Source organism: Acomys russatus, chromosome 27 (assembly GCF_903995435.1).
Source record: "Acomys russatus chromosome 27, mAcoRus1.1, whole genome shotgun sequence".
In the NCBI taxonomy this organism is placed as follows: Eukaryota; Metazoa; Chordata; class Mammalia; order Rodentia; family Muridae; genus Acomys; species Acomys russatus.
The window spans coordinates 41,787,124-41,810,093 of record NC_067163.1 but is presented as its reverse complement, the minus strand read 5'-3'; the positions used below and the strand labels follow the sequence as shown (position 1 = coordinate 41,810,093).

Sequence of the window (22,970 nt, the reverse complement as noted above, 5' to 3'; positions counted from 1 at the left end):
ACCCAAAATATATAAAGAACTTAAGAAACTAAACATCACCAAACCAAATAACCCAATTGAGAAATGGGACTCACAACTAAACAGAAAATTCTCAATAGATAAATATCAAATGGCTGAGAAACCCTTAAAGAAATACTCAATGTCTTTAGTCATGAGAGAAATGCAAATCAAAATGACTCCATCTTATACCCATCAGAATGGCTAAGAGCAAAAATTCAAGTGACACCACATGCTGGCAAGGATGTGGAGAAAGAGGAACACTCTTTCATTGCTGATGGGAATGCAAACTTGTACAACAACTTTGGAAATCTATCTGGCACTTTCTCAGAAAACTGGGAATATGGCTTCCTCAGCTATTCCACTCCTTGGAATATATCCAGAAAATGCTCTACTACACAACAAGGACATATGCTCAACCATGTTCATAGTAGCCTTATTCATAATAGCCAGAACCTGGAAACAGCCTAAATGTCCCTCAGTAGAAGAATGGATAAAGAAAATGTGGTACATTTAGACTATAAAATACTACTCAGGTATTAAAAATAAGGAAATCTTGAACTTTGCAAGCAAATGGATAGAACTATAAATGAGTGAGTTAACCCAGAACCAGAAAGACTAACATGGTATATACTCACTTATAAGTGAGCACTAGCCCAAAAGGCATGTCCCATGAAAATCTTCACTTACAAGCAGATTGGGATGAAGGTGAGGACAGTAGGTAAGAGAAATATAAGAAATAGAAGGAGAAATAAAAGGACCCAGAGGGTACCAGAAACCTACAAGAAGAACATCGTGATGGGTGAATTGGGGGTCTAGAGGGGATCTCCTCAAACTATTGCACTAACCAAGGACAATACAAGTAGTAAACATTGAACCCCTACTCTGATCTACCTAATGGACAGGACATTCTCCACAGTTGTGTGGAAAGCAGGGACAGATTCTGACATGGACTCTGGTACCCCATATTTGACTACCTCCTCTTGTAGGGAAGGTCAGGTGGCACTCAAAGAAAGAATAAGCAGGCTACCAAGATGAGAATTTATAGCCTATGATCATAAAGTGGGGAGGAGGCCCCCCTTGGTCATATACCTATGGGAGGGGAATAGGGTGAAAGCGGGAGAGAGGGAGGAATGGGAGGATACAAGTGATGGGATAACAATTGAGATGTAATCTGAATAAATTAATTAAGTAAAAAGGAACCGATTTCAAAAAATTTATTTACATCATTCATTTCCTCTTCCCTTTTCTTCCCTCCAACCCCTCTCATGTACACTTCCTTTCTTTTGTTTTTCAAAATCATGGCCTTTGGCCTCTTTTTTTTTTTTTTTTTTTTTTTTTTTTAGTTGTTGTTACATAAAAATGTAACAAATATATTATTTTTGGTGTATTGTATATGTAATATATATGCTAAATATACAAATACAATCTTCTTATCCTCTATAATACTACATAAATAGACACAGGGAATACCACCTCATATTATATAACCAGTTTGGGGACTCTTCCTGGGAAAGGCATTTTTCTCCCTCTCTCAACATTGCTTAATTGCCTGTATTCTTTGTCTAGGACTGAAAGAAACTTCATGGGACTTCCTCCTGTCATGTTATTATAGCTATTGGTTAAGTCTTGTTCAGGTCTTCTTTAAGCTTGTTGTTGAGCCACATTGTTGAGATTTGATGGGTGTAGCTTCTCTGACATTTCTAGGTGTGAGGTACCAACTGTAGTATAAAATTTTTATGAGTATGTATGTATTGTACATAGTGATATGTTTCACAATGACGTTTTTTGAGTGCAGCATGTCCTTTGATCGTGACCACCCCATCACTCTCCGATGTTCTCACTTTCCCCTTATGAAATAACCCCAATTGTACCTTTTTAAGGGACTTTTACTGGATGAATTTTTTATTTTCAGTATGTTTTAGTTGAGGTTTCTATTCCTGTGATATAGCTCCATGATCAATAGCAACCTGAAGAGGTAAGGAAAGTAAGGGCTGGAACTCAAACGAGAACCTGGAGGCAAGAGCTGCTGCAGAGGACATGGAGGAGTGCTGCCTACTGAGTTGCTCACTCATTGCTCTCTCAGCCTATTGTCTTATAGAGCCCAGGACCACCTGCTCAGGAGTGGTGCAGGAACAATAAACCGATCCCTCACACACTGATCATCAATCATGAAAATGCCTTACAAACTTACCTATAGGCCAGTCCTTTGGAGGCATTTTCTTGATGAATATTCCTTCTTCCCTGATGACTCTAATTTGTATCAAGTTGACATAAAAGCTACCCTGCACAGGCTATAAGTTCATGAGCATGCATGTGACATGGCACATGTGTGAAGGTCAACAGATAACTTCCTGGAGTCAGATATATGTTCCCACCATGTAGGTCATGAGAATGGAAGTAAGGTCATCAGGTTGATGTAAAATACCTTAACTCACTGAGCCGTTGTAATATCCCCCCTTCTTTTTTATGTCATATATCACATATAATGTATAATATATGTATATATACATATATAAATCTATATAGGCTCACACATCCAAAAATTCATACTCCACATGTAAGAATAAACATGTAATGTCTATTTTGCTGAGTCTAGTTTATATATCTTACTATGATAATCACCAACACCTTCCATTTTTCTATAAATGCCTTAATTTAACTCTTACTTATGGCTGAAAATTTTGTACTGTGTATCTAATATTTTCTTTATTATTTTGTCTGTTGTTGAGCACTAGGATAATCCTACAATTCAGCTACTGTGTACCATGCTGTAATAAATGTGGATGTGTAAGAATCAGTAGAGTTCTTTGATTCCTTGTGGTATATTCTCATGGGTGCTGTAATTGGTTGATATAGATCAATTGCATTGATGCAAGACCGGAAACATTCAAATTGCTCCAGGAAAATATAAGGAAGATACTTTAAGATATAGGAATAGACAAAAACTTTCTAAATGAGATTCGAGAGATTATCAATTTCCATAACTGGCTTGTATTGTAGTCCTATTTTAGACTAATTATACTTCAATGAGCGATGAATAGGAGTTCCTTTTCAGGAGAGGTGGCTCAGTGGTTAAGAGCACCAACTGCTCTTCCAGAGGGCCCAGGGTCAAATTTCAGCACCCACATGGCAGCTCACAACCATTTATAACTCAAGCAACTCACACACACACACACACACACACACACACACACACACACACACACACACACAAACTTACATGAAACAAACCACCAATACACATGAAATAAAAATAAATAAACTAATTTTTAAAAGAAGAGTTCTTTTTCATTCTCGTCTTTACAGCATATGTTGCTTGTTTTCCTGACATTATCCACTCGGACTAGGTGTTGTATTAGTGTTTTCTTCATGACGGAGAATGTTTAAGATTTATTTTTATGTGTTTATTTTTCATTTGTTCACCATCTTTTTAATGTGGTCTCTTGATTTGCCCCTCTACTGACTGGATAATTAATTTGTATGTATTCTCTGTACTAATTCCACGTCAGATGATTAGATAGCAAAGGCTTTACTCATTCTATAGGTAGTCCTTTCTGGCAACGCAAACACACTCATGTTTTCAGTCCTTTCAGTCCTTGATAGAGCTTTTGGAGTCTCTTTCGGGAATCCACACTTGTGCCTACAACTCATCTATGTTGTAGCGCTTTCAACATTCCAGGCTTTATGACAAGGCACTGGATTCATTTTGAATTGGTTTATGTACGGACTGAGGTGTTGTGATTAGTTTTTTTTTTTTTCTACATATGGGCATCCACTTGTCCTAGAAGCATTTGTTGAAGAAGCTGCCATTCTCTAATGCGTGTGCTTGACGCCTTTGTAAAAAAAAAAAAAAAAAAATCAGATCGCTTTAGCTGTGCGCTTTTCTTGGGTGCTTTGTTCTATTCCACCAGCCAACTTGTCTGTGCTGTGTCATAGGTACTATTCCAATTATGGTTTTGTGGCATGATTTGAAATAAAACACCAGGATTTCAACAGCACGGCTTCCTCTGCTCAAGATTGTCTTCCCTATTCAGAATCTCATTTGTGCTTCCACATAGATTTTTAAGATTGATTCCTAGTCCTGTGTGGAATGCCACTGGGATTCTGATTGTGATCGCATTCAATATGTAGATCACTTTCAGCAATGTATCCATTTTCATAATTCTCCTGCTGATTAATGAGCCAGTGTCTGTGGGACCATAGTGGCCCAGGATCAATCAGGGAGAGCTTCCACCCAGGATACCTCAGATGAAGACTGCAGGCTTTAGCTGCCCCCACCAACACCTGGTGCCAGAAAGTTAGCTACCCCACCATCCACTCTACCAACAATTTACTACATGAACAGTTATCTTCCTGTTTGAACTTATAAGGTTTTACCCCCTCAGGCCCTTAGCCCCTGAGTATGTTGATGAAGCATCTTTCAACACCCCTGTTCTAGCCAATTATACATGGCCACACAAACCTTTCCCCAGAGACCCTGCCCACTTCATCAGAGGCATAAAGGAGTCTCCCAGGCCCCCATACACAAATTAAACCAATTCTCTGAAGCTGTTCCCAGTTGTGCGTATTCTTTACCTATCCACATTCACTGCTGATCAAGGCCCTGAATTGTACCCACATGCCCTGGCTTAGCTTGCCTCATTTTACTCCAGTCCAGTGCACAAAGGGCTGGCTATCCCAAGAAGGGAGAGGTGACAGGGGGCAGCAAGTATCTTCTTCAGTGTCCTTATTGTTTCAAAGTTTTCATTGTATAGGGCTCTAACTTCCTTTGTTAGACTCATCTTTAAAAACTTTTGTTTGTTGTTTGAGGCTATTGTAAATAATGTTGCTTTCCAGAATTTTTGTTGTTCATTATTTGTCTATAAATAATTTTTTGTATGTTCATCTTGTGTCTTTTTTATTTTTCTGAAAGCATTTATTAGATCTAAGAATTGTCTGGCAGTGTCTTGTGGATCTTTTAACTATAGGATCATATTGTCTGCAAGTACTTTCCAATTTGTATACTTTTAATTTAATTCTCTTGCCTTGTTATGAGTAAGATTAAAGCACAGTATTAACTAGGAGTAGAGAGATTGGAGCCCTTGTCTTGTTCCTGATTTTAAAGGAAATTATTTCACTTTTTTCCCATGTTGGCTATAGGTTTTATTGCTTTGAGGTAATTTTATTGTACTCCTAATTTCTTTGTCATTTTTTTATCAGAACTTGGTCAAATGTCTTTCCTGTGTCTTTTGAGATAACCATGTAATTACTTACCTACTTAGAATTATGCCTAGTTTATGGTGATGTGTGGTCTTTTTTGTGTAGTTGGATTCAGTTTGCAAATACCTTAATGAATTTTACATACATGTGTACTAGAAAAATAGCTGGATGTTTTATTCTTACGATTTTATCTAGCTTTTTAAAAGTATATTTTATTAATTTATTCATATAACATCTCAATTGTTATCCCATCCCTCATATCCTCCCATTCCTCCCTCCCTCCTATTTTCCCCTTCCTCCCCTCCCCTATGACAGTGACTAGAGGGACCTTCAACCCCTGTATATGCTCATAGGGTATCAAATCTCTTCTTGGGAGCCTTCTATCCTTCCTCTGAGTGCTACCAGGCCTCCCCATCCAGGGGATGTGGACAAATATGGGGCACCACAGTTCGTGTGAAAGTCAGTCCCCACTCTCCACTCAACTGTGGAGAATGTCCTGTCCATTGGCTAGATCTGGGTAGGGGTTGGAAGTTTACTGCATGTATTGTCTTTGCCTGGTGTCATAGTTTGAGCAGGACCCCTGGGCCCAGATCTGCCCATCATAATGTTCTACTTGTAGGTTTCTAGGACCCTCTGGATCCTTCTATTTCCACATTCTCCTATGCTTTTCTCACCTAGGGTCCCAATAGGAAGTTTTCCCCTCTGTCCCACTTTCCTGGTAAGCGAAGACTTGCATGGGACATGCCCCTTGGGACATGTCCAGATATAAGTGAGTATATACCATTCGATTCTTGATGTTTCTGGGTTAGCTCAGTCATTATGATCATTTCTAGTTCAATCCATTTGTCCACAAATTTCACATCTTACACCCATCAAAATGGCTAAGATAAAAAACTCAAGCAACACCACATACTGGCGAGGATGTGGAGAAAGAGGAACACTCCTTCATTGCTGGTGAGAATGCAAACTAGTACAGCCACTTTGGTAATCCATCTGATGCTATCTCAGAAAACTAGGAATAAGGCTTTCTCAAGACCCAGCTACTCCACTCCTTGGAATGTACCCAGAAGATGCTCCAGCACACAAGAACATTTGCTCAACCATGTTCATAGCAGCCTTATTTATAAGAGCCAGAACATGGAAACAGCCTAAGTGTCCTTCAGTGAAAGAATGGATAAAGAAACTGTGGTACATTTACACCTTTTTTATAAAGGTTATTTTGCCTTTATAAAATAAAGGCAATTTATATATAAAATAAATTTGGAAACATTTCTTAATTCTCTGTTTCTTTATGAACTATATTAACACATTATTTTGGAAATGATTTTCATCTTTGTAATGTAAAAATATGTATAATATAAAATTTAAAATTATATACTCTGAGTATAGCAGAATATTATGAATCTTTTTGTTTTGATCAGTTATATATATATATATATATATATATATATATTTTGGTTGTCCTCTAGCTCTCTGAGATAGCCAGCTTTAGGTTTCTATCCATCCAAGTAGTGTGAGGCATGGACTCCCTCTCTTGCCTTGGGGCTCAAGTTATCCCAACCATTGTTTGGCCCCTCCCAGAATCTCTGAAATACCATGGCTGCAGCACATCTTGCAGGCATAACAGGTGTTGGCTCAAAGGTTTTGTGGCTGGGTTGATGTGCCAGGGAGCATTGAATCAGGTGGGGAGAGGGGAGTAGGCAAGGAGCTGGGAGGAGTGGAGGGAGAGGCGGCTGTGGTTGGGATGAATGGTCTGAGAGAAGAATAAATAAAAAGAAAACAATTGAGATAATTCATTTATGCTTCACAAAGAAGCCTAAAGTGTTAAACTAAAAATACAGAGAAAAATCAACATTCTAATGTATTTAACGTGTGCTCGTTACAATAAATGGTATTCTGAGCCAAGGAGAGTAAAGTCAGGTCCATCACAGGTCTTTAATTTTGTCTAATTTAAGTAACTCCCAGATCTGCTTCAGATTATTTTATAAAAAATATAAGAAATATACAAATGAGGAGTGCTAAGTTAAGGATTGCTTTTACATAACACCAATATTTATTATAAGGATTTAGTTATCTTAAGATACTTGCTACTTTTATCGCTATACAAACTCAAGCAAACCCAAAAGTATATAGTGAATAAGATAAGTTTATGTGTAATGCTAGGTCTCAAGTATTACATATTATTGATATATAATATTTTATACCATATCATTTTATTCTGATCACAATTATTTTGACACTTAGGTGTTATGTTTTATATTACAAAATGTTGAGAGAATATGATGTGTTTCATATAAATCAATGTATGAATAGTTAAACATGAGATAGTGACCGGAAACAGAACATGTAGCGATCTATCTATATCTATATATCTCTATATTAGGAAATACTGTATATATAATATGTCAGTTTGCAATCTTAACTATTCTTTAAAGGAGTCCAAAATGTATTAAATAATATTTTGAGACATTGTAAGACTATTCTGACAAATTCTGAAAAAATCCTTTAAGTTTCACTCATTTGATTTATATCTAACCCTGAGTCAGGGAGAGAAAGTAAGGCTCTATGCTTTTATGAAATAAAGCCTTTCAGACAACTGATCTATACTAAAGCTTTATCTGTATGACACCAATCTAGAGGTTATAGTCCCCAAAGTGTACTCCTAAGACAGCATATCAAATAATTGAGTTTCTGGTCAAAGTATAATGATGACTTTTCCTCCTGAGAAGGGTTTTGTTGAAGGCTTATCAATATGTCAAGTTTATGAGAGTAGACTGAAAATACAATAGATCCGTTCTACACTAAGTTCAGTTTTTAAGTGTGACAACTGTGAACTGTATCAAAAGATCAAAGTGATTTATATCTACTCTAAAAGAAGGAAAATTTATGTGCTAAGTCATTTGTCATTTATCTATTTTCTTGCTTGTGTTTTGCTCTTTTTAAAATTTTAACGTGATAACTCTAAGTATTTATAATAATACATGTAACCTAAACTTACTTTTAGACTTCTAATAAAGTAGTAGTTCTGTCATATTTCCCAAAGGTGGAAAAAATGTATGTTTATTTCTTCAGGGACAAACGGAAAAAGAGGCGATGTATTACAACTGATATCTCAGCAAACCTACTACCTTTAGGAATAAATCCCTTCAAATTACATCACAGTGTCAGGGACTGAGTGAATCACCTCCAAGTTTTATTTCTTCCCTCCCTCTCTCTCCTTGGGACCTCACATAAATTTCTTGCACTTCTGGGACTTGTCAGTTACATGAGCAACTTTTACATGTAATAAAGCTTTTTTCTGGCCCTTTATTTGACAGGGGATGAATTTTTAGAATTGGTATCTCTTAGACCAGTGATGGCTTTTGATATGGTTTCTCACCTGGCCAATGTCTATTTCAAATTGTATCTAGTCTAAAGTTTCTAACAAATGCATTTATCTACTTTAGACCAAGTGTTCCAGTTAAACTTCATTAATGAATTTTTTGGAACATGGAGACATGTGTGTTCTTTCATCTTTGCCAAATAAAGTAATAGCATCTGTTCTTTCTCCAACAAAGAAAATCCAAAATATGGCTGTGCATGTGAATCAATGCAGTTTCTTTACCATAACTGGTAGTTGAACTTAAAGTAATAACTTTATACTCTCTATGACAATAATAATTCTATATAGTCCCATATATATATATATGTATATATATATACACTAGTCATAATCAAATTAATGCAGTCATGTTAAGCCATCTAGATATAACTATTCACTTTTTTAAATGAGGAAACAAAAACTCAATTTTGATTTATACATATAAAAATTACATAAGACTTGAGTCTCCAGGCTGTCCAAAAGATTTTTCTGATACGTATTATCTCACGAGGGATGTCAGTCTGAATGTCAAAAAGCTAAAATCGTTTTAATTAAGAGGATGTTTAGAAAAAAAGAGAATATGTGAGCTGATAGTATAGTTCATGTGTGAGATGTGGGGTTGCTCCCTGCACTTAAAATAACGTAGAAGATCCATTTGTTGCTTTGACCTACAGGGAATTTACAAAGCCACCCAGCCACAAAGCCACTGGGCCTACAATTAAGCCTCAAGGATCCAGTCGTGGATGTTAGTACATAGATATGGGTTCTGCCACATAGATAAATTTTAAATCACATGCTCTTATCTTAAACATTGATATTGGTAGGATTGGGATATGACTCAGGGAAGGAGCACTTGCCTGGTATTTGTGAGGCAGTAGGTTCCATTTAAAAACTACAGTTTAATGAATAATTTTTAAAAGATAAAAATTTCTTTATGCCCACTTGCAGAATTTATCCTAACAATGCACCAGGACAAGATGAGAATGAAAGTTCAGAATCCAGCCAATATGTCTGAGGCATCCTAAAAGTTTATGAAGGATATTGACAAAGAGATGACTGGGCAGCAGCAATTCATTGAGAATAGTTATTTGTTCAGATGATTTTAAATTACTGACTGAATTGATAAGAACTTTGAAGGCATGATTTACTCTAACCTCAAAGACATGGCTAGAAATGATAAGAATAACATTAGTTTTTGTGCATATTAAAAGTAAATCTTTCAGAATCCAGTTACCCAACAATTAAAAGCCATTTACTAATACATGCTTTTCCACAGAAGTTTTGGTAATTTCCAGTTTGAAGAGGCAAAATCCTGTGCTCAACAAGTTAAAGAAAAGGCATGAGAATTTGTAAGAACAACCAGAAAGGGTTGCATGTAATTGTCAGACAAAAGGCAGTGTTCTTAAAAAACACACAAAATAATAACAAATTTTAAAATATATTTAATAACTAGATATATCTTTATATCTACCAAATAATTATTAATTAGATTATTTCATATTTCTATAAAGTTGCATATCACTTAACTAACAACAAGGGTTATTATGGGATAAATACAGAAAAACAGGATTTTAATATTGATATCTATTGCACAGCACAAGGTTACAGTAAAGCTTGTGCATGAGCAGATATTACAGTAAATACTGTCATCACAACTAATTATTTTCATAAATGATGAGAGCCATAGAAAAGGAAAGACATTTTCATATTTTTATATAGGAACACTATAATATACTTTAAATAGTTTAAATCAGAAAAACTAAGTAAACATATATAGTGAACTTCAGGTTATAAAATTATAAATGCTTTTGCTATAAAAATATAAAGTTCAGGGTTTTCCTATTAAAACAAAACAACTTAAAAAAAAAAAAACCTCACCCAGCTGAATATTGTATCTTCCTACTGACCTCATTAAGTAATTTGGTTTATAATTTAAATATTTCTTTTAAAGTTAGAGCTTATAATTTTATTTCTTGCTTAGTTTATTCCCATAACTTAAGGCTTTGTTATAAAAATACACATGATTTTTTTAACTTAAAACTTGAGGTTTTATTTCATAATTTTTCTCTTGGTGGAAGAGATGGAGGAGGATATATTTTACTATGGATGTAAAGTTATAAAATACTTAAAGTGATGTGAATAAAAACCTCTATGGCACTGAATATATAAAGACAGACTTATGTTAGTCTATACCTGTTTAAGGACAACTTTAAAAAAAAAAGGTTTCTAAAACACAAAGAAAGCAGCAGTAGGTAAATCAGATTACAAATAAAAGATATTTCTAATGCAATTCTATTTTTTACTTTAACTCTCCACTTGCTTAATACCATATGCAGTTGAACTGAAATTAACTAAGATGAAAATGAGTCAAAACATCTAAGCATGTGTTACAGTGGGGGTTTCCGTCCCAGACCAAATTTCCCAGAATAATGACTCATGGGGCTCAAAATATTTGCAAACGCCTAGGCCATATAGCTAGACTCTTCGGTCAATAGCTCATAACTTAAAATAATCCATTATACTAAACTACATTCTGCCACATAGCTGGTTAATTCTACTCAGGTACCATGTGTCTGTCTTCTATCCTAGAAGCCTTTTCAGCCTACCAGATAATCCACCTTCTATTTCCTACCCCAACTATTGTCCATTGCCTCTATTGACAGGTACAGAAACATGTACAGACTGTACAGACACATGGGCGTTCTACAATTCCTCCTTGGGTCCAATAAAATCTCTTTTTCTTACATAATAAACTATATACAATAACTACAATTACAAAAACTATAGGGAATGATATATATTCACAGTATCCAGATCAACGTATTTGACAAGCTTGAGAAAATATTCGGTTATTTATCTGATCTTGTAGTGTTCAAAATTAGCTACCTAATTCGATTTCTATGCTCACTTACATTACCAACCTAAAATATCTTCTAGATCTAAATCATCTTCTTAAGTCATAAACATTTTAAGATTTGCTGTAAGACTATAACTACCTAGTGTAAACTCCATCAGAGACTTGAGAATGAATGAGTAGGTACATGAGTATACAAGAAGTCCAGACAAGCAGCTTTGAATATTATAGAACTGATAGATAGATGGCTGCCTACACAGTTTCCTAAATTTCTTCATGACATTGGACCACCGTCTTTAGCCTTCTGTTCCAGAATGTCAGACAGACATATTTGTGAAGCAGGAATTCTAAAGGACTTGCTTACCCTGCCTTGGCAGAGCTTGGCAGTCAACTTTGCCTGCATCCAAGTTTGGTCCATTTTTGGATGGTGTTCCATCTGAAGTTGAAATGAGGACATTTTCATTGCTTGATGGCCAGCTGGTCATATTTGAAGTCATCTCTTAATTGGGTTTCTTTGATGCTCAACATCTTCTTCAAATTCAAATGGGGTACTGTCAGGAGCTCACATAACTCAATGTCAAAAAGCCTTAAATTAATAAAAAACATCTTTAAATAACATATTCTGTAGGTCTCTGAGGTTTTTTGAAGATCACCCATTTATATGTACATAGTGCATAATCATTATATATCATATATATGTATATACATATAAAGAGAGAGATAATATATCTATCTTATATTTAAATTGGCAAATGTTATTTCTTTCTAACTACTATCTGTTTAACCTAGAATGTTTATTTCTCTAATAAACCAGATTATCTGACATGATCCTCATAAGCTGATTTACTAACTATTAAGTTGCATTTTTAAAACTACCCTAAATAGTTTGTAAGCAGTTTTTTAAAAGACTGCAGTAAACCTTGTATTTATAAATGAGTTGTATATGTCCAATACCTTATACATATGTATATCAAAAAACTTTAAATTTGTATCAATATACAATCCTCTACAGTAATATATTAAAATAGCCTTAATTCTGTAGCAATATACAAACCAAATATTTTTTTCTATGATTTTTATACCCAGTTTCCTTTCTCTTTCATTGTTTTTCAAACTCAATACCTTACCAGTTCAGATACTTGGGGCTTCTCAGCCTGTGTCTCTTGCTATTGTTAGCCTTGTCCCAATTGTTCTCAGGTTTGTGTCTCTTTCTCTCTAGCTTGAGTGCTGGGACTGAAGATAAATACTCTTTACTGCAGAACCATCTCTTTAGCCCTATCACTGGATTAGTTCTTAGGAATAACATTAAATTCAATATATATATATGATACCCATAGCATATAGTAAAGATATCAGGCTAACAGACTGCAATTCATTTAATATGTTATCATGAGTGTGGCATTGTACTTAATATGCATGGAGAAGACATGCCCTCATTATGTACAAAATTCTCAGACTCCTCAAGACTCAGTCAACATGAGAGAACTTCCTCCCCAATTTTCCCAGGCACTTACTTACAGTAAAAGGACTTTGTCAGTCTCCTTTCTCTTTCATCTCAACTACTCTTGGATCATCGTGGAAACTTTTCTGCTTTCCCCATGAAACCACAGCAGGTAAGTAATCTTGTCAGATGTACCCAAGACAATTGTGCTATCTTAGCAAAATTTGAGTGAAGCATAGCCCAGTGTTTTTGAACTTGTCATAAGAGGTGTTTCAAAGATGTAGGGAGGAGAAGATTCTCAAGAGAATAGTGTTGATCCAATTTGGTTACTAACAGTTCTCAAGTGATTCAGGAACACATGATTTGGTAGGTCCCATAGCAGTTGGAAGTTTCTGGAGATTTCTGAACATTTGACTATTTGGCATAATCAGTAAACAAACAGTATTCAGGAGGCGAAGGAGCAGAATGCAGCAAGGGGAATGTGCCAGATGAGAGGCAAATCCAGCCAGACGCACTGCTTCTGCCCAACTCTACTGCTATGCCATGTAATCCTTTTCTTTATATTGTTTCTACTCTATGCATTAATCCCAATAGTTTACTTAATCATTGATGAGCATGACTGAAGATTTTTTTTAAAGATGAAAGTCACAAATTGATTATATTTTACTTTTCTTGGTCAATTAAAAAAATAAAAATTCAGATGTTCACACCTCAACTCAGGAAACTAAGTAAAAGCTTTCAGGGTTGGGTCCCTGGAGTAATTTTAGAATTTTCCTGTGTGAATCCAAACAAGTTAGGAAGCTTGTTGTAGATTAAGTGAATAAGTCAAAAGCAATATATAGATTTTTAACTTTTATATACATTCTGTATATTGTTTCAGAATTTAACACATTAAAATGGGCTGGATATTAAGATTAGCATATAGTAACTGTCTGGTCTATTGATTCAAATTTTATATTCAATATGTAAATAATCTTTAAGTAGTTTATAAGTAAGATACATGAGTAATTTTCTAAACATAGACAACTATGATTTTTTTCCTATTTATTTCTATAACTCATGTAGGAGGCAGAAATAAATGATCTGCAGTCTAGAAATCTAGGATTTTCTATATGTGGTTTTTAAAGTACTCTAAACTTTCTTTATGTCTTTTTGGTCTCTCTTAAAAAGCATGTGTAGTAGTAACACATTCCAGCATTTATAAATGGGACATGACTGAACAAGAATCATCAATAGTGTAGGAGTCTTATTATGAGATGAATTATCTTTACCTTCAAGCATAGGTTCACGTGCTTCAGTAAAACAGCCACAAGCACCTTCAAATCTATTAAAAATATATTCTCCCATCTGTACCCTCTATTTCTAAGAGGGACAGAAATCACAGTTTCAGACAACGACAGACACAATTTATTTCTGACCTCTTTGCAATAGGTTTGACATTTATTGATTCTTCAGTTACTAGCAGGAAATCCCCAGTGTTTCATTTTATGAAACAGTTACAAAATACTTAGCTCAGCTGCCATCAAAACAGCATTTGTTCAGCTCTTGTGACTCATCCCCCAGGCCCGAAGTTCTTTAAATCCAGAGATCATCTTCTTAGCAGAGAAGACCGAGTTCTCAGCATAAGATTTGTGATAGTGGCTTTTAGAAAAACTAATATGATGACTCATGTGATAAATTAGATTTAAAATTTGTATTATTAAAGAAATATTTATTTACTACTAAACTTTTTACAAAATAAAACTATCATTTTGGAAAAAAATATAGCAATCATTTTTGCCAAATAATTGAGACGTGGCTTCAGAAGCAGTCAATTGACTCTTTCTGATTTTCAACTGACTTAAATTTGGAGGAATACATTCTGTTCCTCATGTAATAAATGTGTTGTAAATTTTTTCTGTCATAGAAAATTTTGGAGCTGAGGTTGTAAACATTGGTTTTCTAAAGGAGTTTGAAACTGTTTAAGAGGGATTTTAAAGATATTTTCGAAAAATATTTCCCCAAATTTCTGCTAAGTATTTCAACTATATCTATCCTTCACTCAGATTTCAGAGCTAATACTCACTGTCTAGGAATAAAGGAATTCAATGCAAGGAATTATATGGAACAAATAGTCTTTTACACTTTTTCATAAATAAATGAAACAAAGTGACTTAGGGGAGAAGGGATATTTTGACCTATAATTCCAGGCTACAATTAGTCATTGAAAGGAAGTCAAGACAACAGGATATCTATCTAGATGAGCCCTGATATACTGTGGCCATATGGTGGGGGAAAGAGGTCCTCTTCTGTCAGAAGTCTAGGAGAGGGGAAAAGGACAGATGAAGGAGAGTGGGTGGGAATTGGAAGATACAGGTGAGGGGATAACAATTGGGATGTAATCTGAATGAATTATAATAAATTTTTTAAAAAGACAGGAACTACAGACAGGCAGCCACATCACATCATACCTAAGAACAGGGAGATAATAAATGCTTACCTGTTTACCTACTTATTCATTTGTACTCAGGTTTATTTCCCCAGTCTTCCATAGTTCAGAACTCCCTTGACTAAGGAACAGCACCAGCCACAGAAGGCTGGATCTTCCCACATCAATTATAGTACCTGAGACAACTACCCATAGACATGCCCACAAGTCTTATCAATGTAGATGAATCCTCATTGAGACTAACTTTCCCGGTGACTACAGCTCATGTCAACATGACCAACATAGCCATCACACTTTTTCCCTTTTCAAATTGACAGCCAAGCGTATTGCTTTAAAACCATAGCCTGCCATCCTTGTCCACAAAGCCTTACGTTTATCTCTTAATGTCAATAATATATTTCAACTTTGATAGTTTAAAATCTCCCTGAGTCCAAGGGCAGGCGTGGGAGATGGCTCGGCAGTGAAGAACAAGAGCATTTATTGATCTTTCAGAGGACCCATACTCAGCTCCAGGCATCCATAATCATGAATGGTTATTTAAAATCATCAATACTTCCAGGGAATTAAATGCCTCCTTTTGACCTTCATAGGCACCAGGCATGCACATAGTGCATATACCTGTATGCAGGCAAAACATTCATCTACATTTGAAAAAATACTAAAAACTAACTAACTAGCTAGCTAACTAACTAGCTAATTAACCTTTAAGACTCCTCAAATCTCTTACCTGTGGTAGCCTTATATAGTGGACATCTAACATTTGATGACACCAAGGACATTCTTACTTCAAGAGGCAAAAAAAATAGAATGAAACAAAACCAAAATCCTAGAGCATAAATACTAAATTCTGTTCTTCAGTGTCTAGAATTAGAGGCTCTTACACAATTTCTTTCTTGGGCTTATAGTTTCTCCATTCCACATGTGTAGCTCGCCTTGGCAGGTATCTATGTTCTCAGTACTTCCAATATTCTAAGGTCCTCACAGCAACTGAAGTTTCATCATCACAGCCTCATACAGCACACTTTTGTGGCATTTTTGCAGGAATTCTATTTGTTCGTTCTCTCAGACTACCTCCTTTCTCTTCGCAAACATCCATCTTTGAGGCTCTCAAAAGCATGTAGACATTGTTTATATTGATAAGTCCTGTTGGCCCTTTGAGATGGAGGCCAGCTCTACTGGGACACAGACATCCCATGCTTTTTGCTTTTTTGTTTTCCTTCTGCATATATTTTTTATTTTATTAATTTATCCAGATAACAATTCAATTGTTATCCCATCACTTGTATCCTCCCATTCCTCCCTCCCTCCTGCTTTCACCCTATTTCCCTCCTCTAGGTTTATGACCAAAGGGGATCTCCTCCACCACTATATGGTCATAGGCTATCAAGTCTCATCTTGGTAGCCTGCTTATTCTATCTTTGAGTGCCACCAGGCCTCCCCACCAAGGGGAGATGGTCAAATATGGGGCACCAGAGTTCACGTCAGAGTCAGTCCCCACTCTCCACATAACTGTGGAGAATGTCTTGTCTGTTGGCTACATTAGAGTAGGGGTTCCACGTTTACTACCTGTATTGTCCTTGGTTAGTGCAATAGTTTGAGCAGACACCACTGGGACCCGATCCACCTCTCACGATGTTCTTCTTGTAGGTTTCTAGGACCCTCTGGGTCCTTCTATTTCTCCATCTCCTATATTTGTTTTACCTAGAGTCCAAGTGGGATGTCCTCACATCTGTCCCAATCTCCTGGTAAGTGAAGACTTTCATGGCACATGCCTTTTGGGCTAGTGCCCAATTGTAAGTGAGTATATACCAATGTAAGTCTTTCTGCTTCTGCATAAACTCAGCATGATCATTTCTAGTTCCATCCATTTGCCAATTCATTTGTCCATAAATTTCTGGATTTCCTTGTTTCTAATAGCTGAGTAGTACTCCATAGTGAATATGTACCACAGTTTCTTTATCCATTCTTCAACTGAGGGACACTTAGGCTGTTTCCAGGTTCTGGCTATTATGAATAAGGCAGCTATGAGTGTGGTTGAGAATATGTTCTTGTTCTGTAGTGGGGCATTTTCTGGGTATATTCCATGGAGAGGATAGTTGGGTCTTGAGGGAGCCATATTCCCAGTTTTCTGAGAAAACGCCAGATAGATTTCGAAAGTGGTTGTACAAGTTTGCATTCCCACCAGTAATGAAGGAGTGTTCCTCTTTCTCCACATCCTCGCCAGCATGTGGTGTCACTTGAATTTTTTATTTTAGCCACTGATGGGTGTAAGATGGAATCTCAAAGTTTTTTTTGATTTGCATTTCCTGAAGACTAAAGACATTGAGTATTTCTTTAAGTGTTTCTCAGCCATTCAATATTCCTCTGTTGAGAATTGTCTGTTTAGTTCTGAGCCCCATTTCTCAATTGGGTTATTTGGTTTGGTGGTGTTTAATTTCTTGGCTGAGAAGCTTCTGTAAGGCAGGAGACACTCTCATCCTTTTTGGTTTGGCCTTGAGGAAACACTCTCCCAGGCAGTTGCTTTTGAGGACCATAGAACCTATTTAGCATGGGATCCCCATATGGAGGAACCAGCGGGGAATGTGGGATACACTCCAGACATTCTCATGTTGTTTCAGTGTAGCACAGGAGGCTTCATATCACTGATATAGATTTCATTTCACTGATATTGATTTCACTTTCAATTACATCTGCTTCTTCAATGTGAGACTGAATATTCTCCCATACTGAAATCTCCTCCGTCAATCAAATCAGTTCATCATTCATTTCCCAGTTGAACTGCACTCTAGTTCTCATTACACAGACAGAATAAAGCTAGATTTTTTTTTTTTACCAAATATGATATGAAGGACTTCAATCCTACCTCCTAATAATGTCCCCATTCCCTTCTAAAATCTGTGTAGTAGACCTCCAGGACTACATTTCTCTTAGTATTTTTCTAAGCTTTCATAAGACCAGCCAAAGTCTACATCACTCAATGGCATTTCCAGCTCAAGGCTCAAAACTTTTCCACATTCTTTTCACAAACAATCAGAGGCATAAATGCCACATTGTCAGGTTAATCATAACAATAGCCCCATACTTCGGTGCAAATTTCTGTCCCAATCTCCTGTGAGTTTCTATGTAAAATGGAGATAAAAAGCAACTTAAGGGAGACAGGCTTCTTTGGTTTATAATTCCAGCGTATGGTTCATCATACAGGGATACAAAGGCAGGAAGTCCAGGCACATATTCACAATAATCTAAAAACACAGAGACAATATTGGCTACAGGCTCAATCATTTGTTTGTACTCAGATCTTTTCTCCATTCACTCACATTTCAGTACCTCCTAGGGAATGGTACCACCTACAGGAGGTTGGATTTTCTCTCATCAATAAACTTAACTAGACAATTCCCCCTAGACATGCCCTTAAGCCACCTCAATGTAAATAAACCCGCGGTGAGAAGTACTTCTCCAATGATTCCAGGTATTGTTAAGGTGACAATTAAACAAGCTATCACAGGGCTATTCCTGATTTGTGTAGCAGTAATTCTGTCTTTTTGCTGGCAATTGCTTATATAACCTAGGCCAAAACCAGGTGGTGCACACTTTTACCTAGACATGAAAATTGGCAACATTTTTAAAAGGATTGTCTAGAAGAAAATAAATAATTAAGAATTAATGAACAGTCATAGGGGAGGGGAATAATGGGAAAATGGGAGGGGGGGAGGAATGGGAGGATACAAGGGATGGGAAAAACATTGAGATGTAACAAGAATAAATTAATAAAAAAAAACATAAAAAAAAGAATTAATGAATGAATGAAATGCATAGATTCAGAAAATGTGAATGTAGATTTCCATAAACAATACTCATTACTTTTAAATCAATTTTTGTTTAAAACTGTATATGAAACTGAATTTTTGACGTGTATAGCTCTTACCTAAGCCTGTGGATGTTGCCGGAATACAGAGGAGGGAACTCGGAAAATTTTTGAAGATGGCAGTGGAGATCGAACTTAATCAAGATTGATCACTTCTAATCAGAGAACGCTTCATTTAAATATTCCAGATTTTGAAGCCTTTAAGTTGTATTTTTTTTATATTACTTGTATTTGAAATAATAATTTTTAAGTATGCCACCATGTTTATACAGCTTGGATATGTCAAATATGAGTCAAAATATTTTTCCTGAGAGACTTGTCCATTATTTTTTGCACTGATTATTATTGTAGACAATACACATCAAAAGTGTAACTTTATTTTTTAGTCTAATCAATGTGAAAAAGAGACAATGAGAATTTCATATTTTATTTTTGTTGGTACTCTAGTCCAGGCAACAGATATGACTGAATTCAAAGGAGTAGTTAGCAAAAAGGGGGAAAGCTATTAAAAGACACTGAGAGATTTACTGCAGTCATTTGTAGCTCCTAGGTAATGGACTGATTCTCTTCAGAAACAGTTAATCTTTTATTTGTCGCTGTTATCAACAGATTATTGCTTTTGTTCAGTGGTTTCACTAGTGTTTCTACTGTAATCTTGATATATGCAGTTATAAATAAAAGTCACTATTTGCCATGCTTAAAAAAGTGACCCAATTGTTTTACATAAAATACAGTTTTTCTTTATATTTAAAATGTAATAATTTCACTAATACATTTTTATTGACGTCAACTTTCTGGAACCTTATGTCATTTTATATGTAAGTTAAATTCATATAAGCATTCCCTTCAACTTCATCTCTTATCAATTATTTGAAAACAATAGATCTCCATTTCCTGAAGAAGCTATAATTTACCAATCCCTTTAAACTTGCAATGAATGTAGACATTAATAACTAAGACAGAAAACAGTTACTTGGTAGTTTTGATATTTTTTCTTAAAGGTATTCTTGGAATAAAATCGAGAGAATAAGAAAAAGAAATGCAAAGATGAGTAGGTTGAAAAAGAAGTAGAATGGATGAGCTGGAATAAATTGTGAAAAAGGATGCTTATTATCAAAATATACTGTATGAAATTGTCTATAAGTTAAGAGAACCATTAAAATATTAAAAATAAAATACAAACTATTATATACTAGTATCAGTAACATTAAATAGACTTTCAGGTCCAAGTTTTATAAAGTTTTGCAATATTACAAATATTTCAAGTACTGAAATACAGAAACTTTAAATGACTATACATAATCCTTATGCAATATACCAACAAGTATTAACTATCATTAAACTCAGCATATTTACACTGTGTGTATGCTTAAGCTTTAGAGGAATTAAAGTCTTATTTGTGAATTTAAAAACAAGTTTTCATTTCTGTAATAACCTATATTTTCATGTTACATATTAGAATATTGACCTAAAATTGTCTTTACAAGAATGGGTTTGCGTTGGTAGAAAAGTTAGTGTTTTAAGCAAGGAACTTGTTTTCATTGACATTTTGAATGGTTTTAAATAATTTTTCATAAAAATTAAGTATTAAACATAGGATATATTCTAGAGTTATACTTAATACTGTTAACAATTATTCTTAAATAAAAACAAATCTGACTGAAAAAAAAACACTTCAATTAACCCAAACACTTTACAGCTAAGTAGATATCTTTTAATTAATTGATTTTATTTTGCTTTTAATTAAATGGTCAGGCAACCTAAAGCATTACTTAGGAAAAGAAAAAAAAAGTAGTTACAGTTATTTGTCAAAGCCATATAAATGTAAGGACATTCTAGGTAATTTTTCACTTATTTCAATTTAATGGGAGTTGGTATTTTAAAATATAGTTTAAGTTTTGCTGTATTATAACTTTTTGTTATTTCTTTAGAATCTTAGAATTTAGCAAGTTATTTTTACTCTTCAAATAATGGTGTTTTCTTTTTGATAATATGACTTTCAACTTTCAATATCATGATCTGTTTTAATCTATGTCTATAGCTAATTTCTTCTCTCTCTCTGTTATTTTGAAAGCTATCTGTCTATGTCTATATGATATTGACCAGAAATTCTAGTCAAATATCAAATAATTTAGGTGAAAATGGAAGATTCTCATTTGTTTAAGAACAACTGACACTTTCTCATACCTTTCTAAACTTCAGTTTTGTTTATGCACAAGTTTCTTCATAGGTCGCCTACCAGTGGTGTATTTGTTCAATAGTAAATTGTTAATTTAATATTTAATTATTCTTGAACACTCTTTATCAGAATGGTAGTGATAATTATGCCACTTAGTTTTGATCCTTACAACTGCCTTTCCACTGTTTACCTAATATTTGGCATTTTACACAATTTATCTTTTTGGAATGGAATAAGTTATCTCCTTTTTCATAACACTTATTTTTCTATTTCTGTAATCTTTACCATATTGGCAATTGATTCTGAGGCTCATTACAATTCTTTTTCTTTTTCCAAGTCCTAGTATTGAATTCTTGAATCTGATTTTATGTACCTTTTCATGCAGATTGATTTCAAGGTACATACTTCTGCAGTGTTCCCTAAGGTCTTACATATTTGGATAGGAATGTGAATTTAACTAAGTTAAGATTTTACGTTTCTACCATTTCAGCTCCTTGTCATTTGGGGTTTATTAACTTATAAGAGAAAAAAAATGAAAATATCTTCATTCTGATTATTTCAGTTAATTTTTTGGTTAGTATAGTTTTACTTAAATAATTGCCCAAGATAATATTTCAAGTGAGTCATACTAATAGAGTCGATGTCTATGTAATGAACACATGGAAATCTTGCTTGTCAGTTGGTCCCCTCCCCACTAAGCTTTGTACTGTATACTTTTTTTTAAAGTCAGTATAGTGCATCTAATGTGTTTCTCAAATCTTGATTTGATTTGTTGTCAGCATCCTGCTTTCCAGCCCCCTGACTTGGAACACTTTTCTGGATGTTGTGAGGTAGCTTCAGAGTTCTCATTTCTGTCACAAGATACCAGACCCTAGTGTCCAGTAGTCTTCTACTTCTTCTTCAGCTCCTCAAAGAACGGTACTAGGCTCATGCGCTTCGTTTTCGTCAAACTGCCTCATAGCCCTAGATTTTATTTCTTGGCAAGTTATCATCTTCATAAATCATGACAGCTAATTTCTTCTCTCTCTCTGTTATTTTGAAAGATACCTGATTCCTAGTTTCTCCTGAGGCAGTTCAAACAGTGCTTGCTATTAATATTTTGTTCCTTCTTCAACATCTCTTGTTTTACCAAAATGGGACCATTTGCAAACTTTTACAACTTGTTTTGTCTTTTCCCCCCAAGCTAGGTTTAACAAAGGACCTAAATATTTACTTTCTTGCACTTGCTCGTACGTGACTTTGCTTATACACCCCTGTATTTTTGTTGCTGTTGCTTTGTTGCTTTGATTTTGGTTTGGGGGTTTGTTTATTTGTTCCCTTTTTATTGATCACTAATGTTAGACCAGAGTTGATTGGAAATGGGGTCCACTATTCTCCTCAGGTCAGGCCTGAGCTCCAGACAAGGGGCAGGGCCTTTGAACTGACAAACTGATAAGTGTGAGTTTCCAGGGTTTGCCTTTGTGTTAAGGAAAAGGCTACGACACTTACAAATCTTTCCAAGAAGTTAACACAAGACAGCTCGGTGGACACTGTTAGACTCCAAAGAGAGCCTGGATTCATAGGCAGTCAAATTCCTCAGGATCAGTGATGAGACCCTGGAGACCAAACAAAACGAAACAAAAAATAAAAGGATGCAAAGAGGC

General features: G+C 35.2%; 1 long non-coding RNA gene across 1 annotated transcript; it reads right to left on the bottom strand.

The window, feature by feature from the left end:
* Positions 1-11,831: 11,831 nt before the first annotated feature.
* LOC127210064 (uncharacterized) lies at positions 11,832-14,481 on the bottom strand. Its single transcript, XR_007833260.1, has 2 exons — positions 14,127-14,481; positions 11,832-12,000 (listed from the first exon to the last, which is right to left on the bottom strand). It is a non-coding gene; the product is annotated as an uncharacterized LOC127210064 (long non-coding RNA).
* Positions 14,482-22,970: the final 8,489 nt, after the last annotated feature.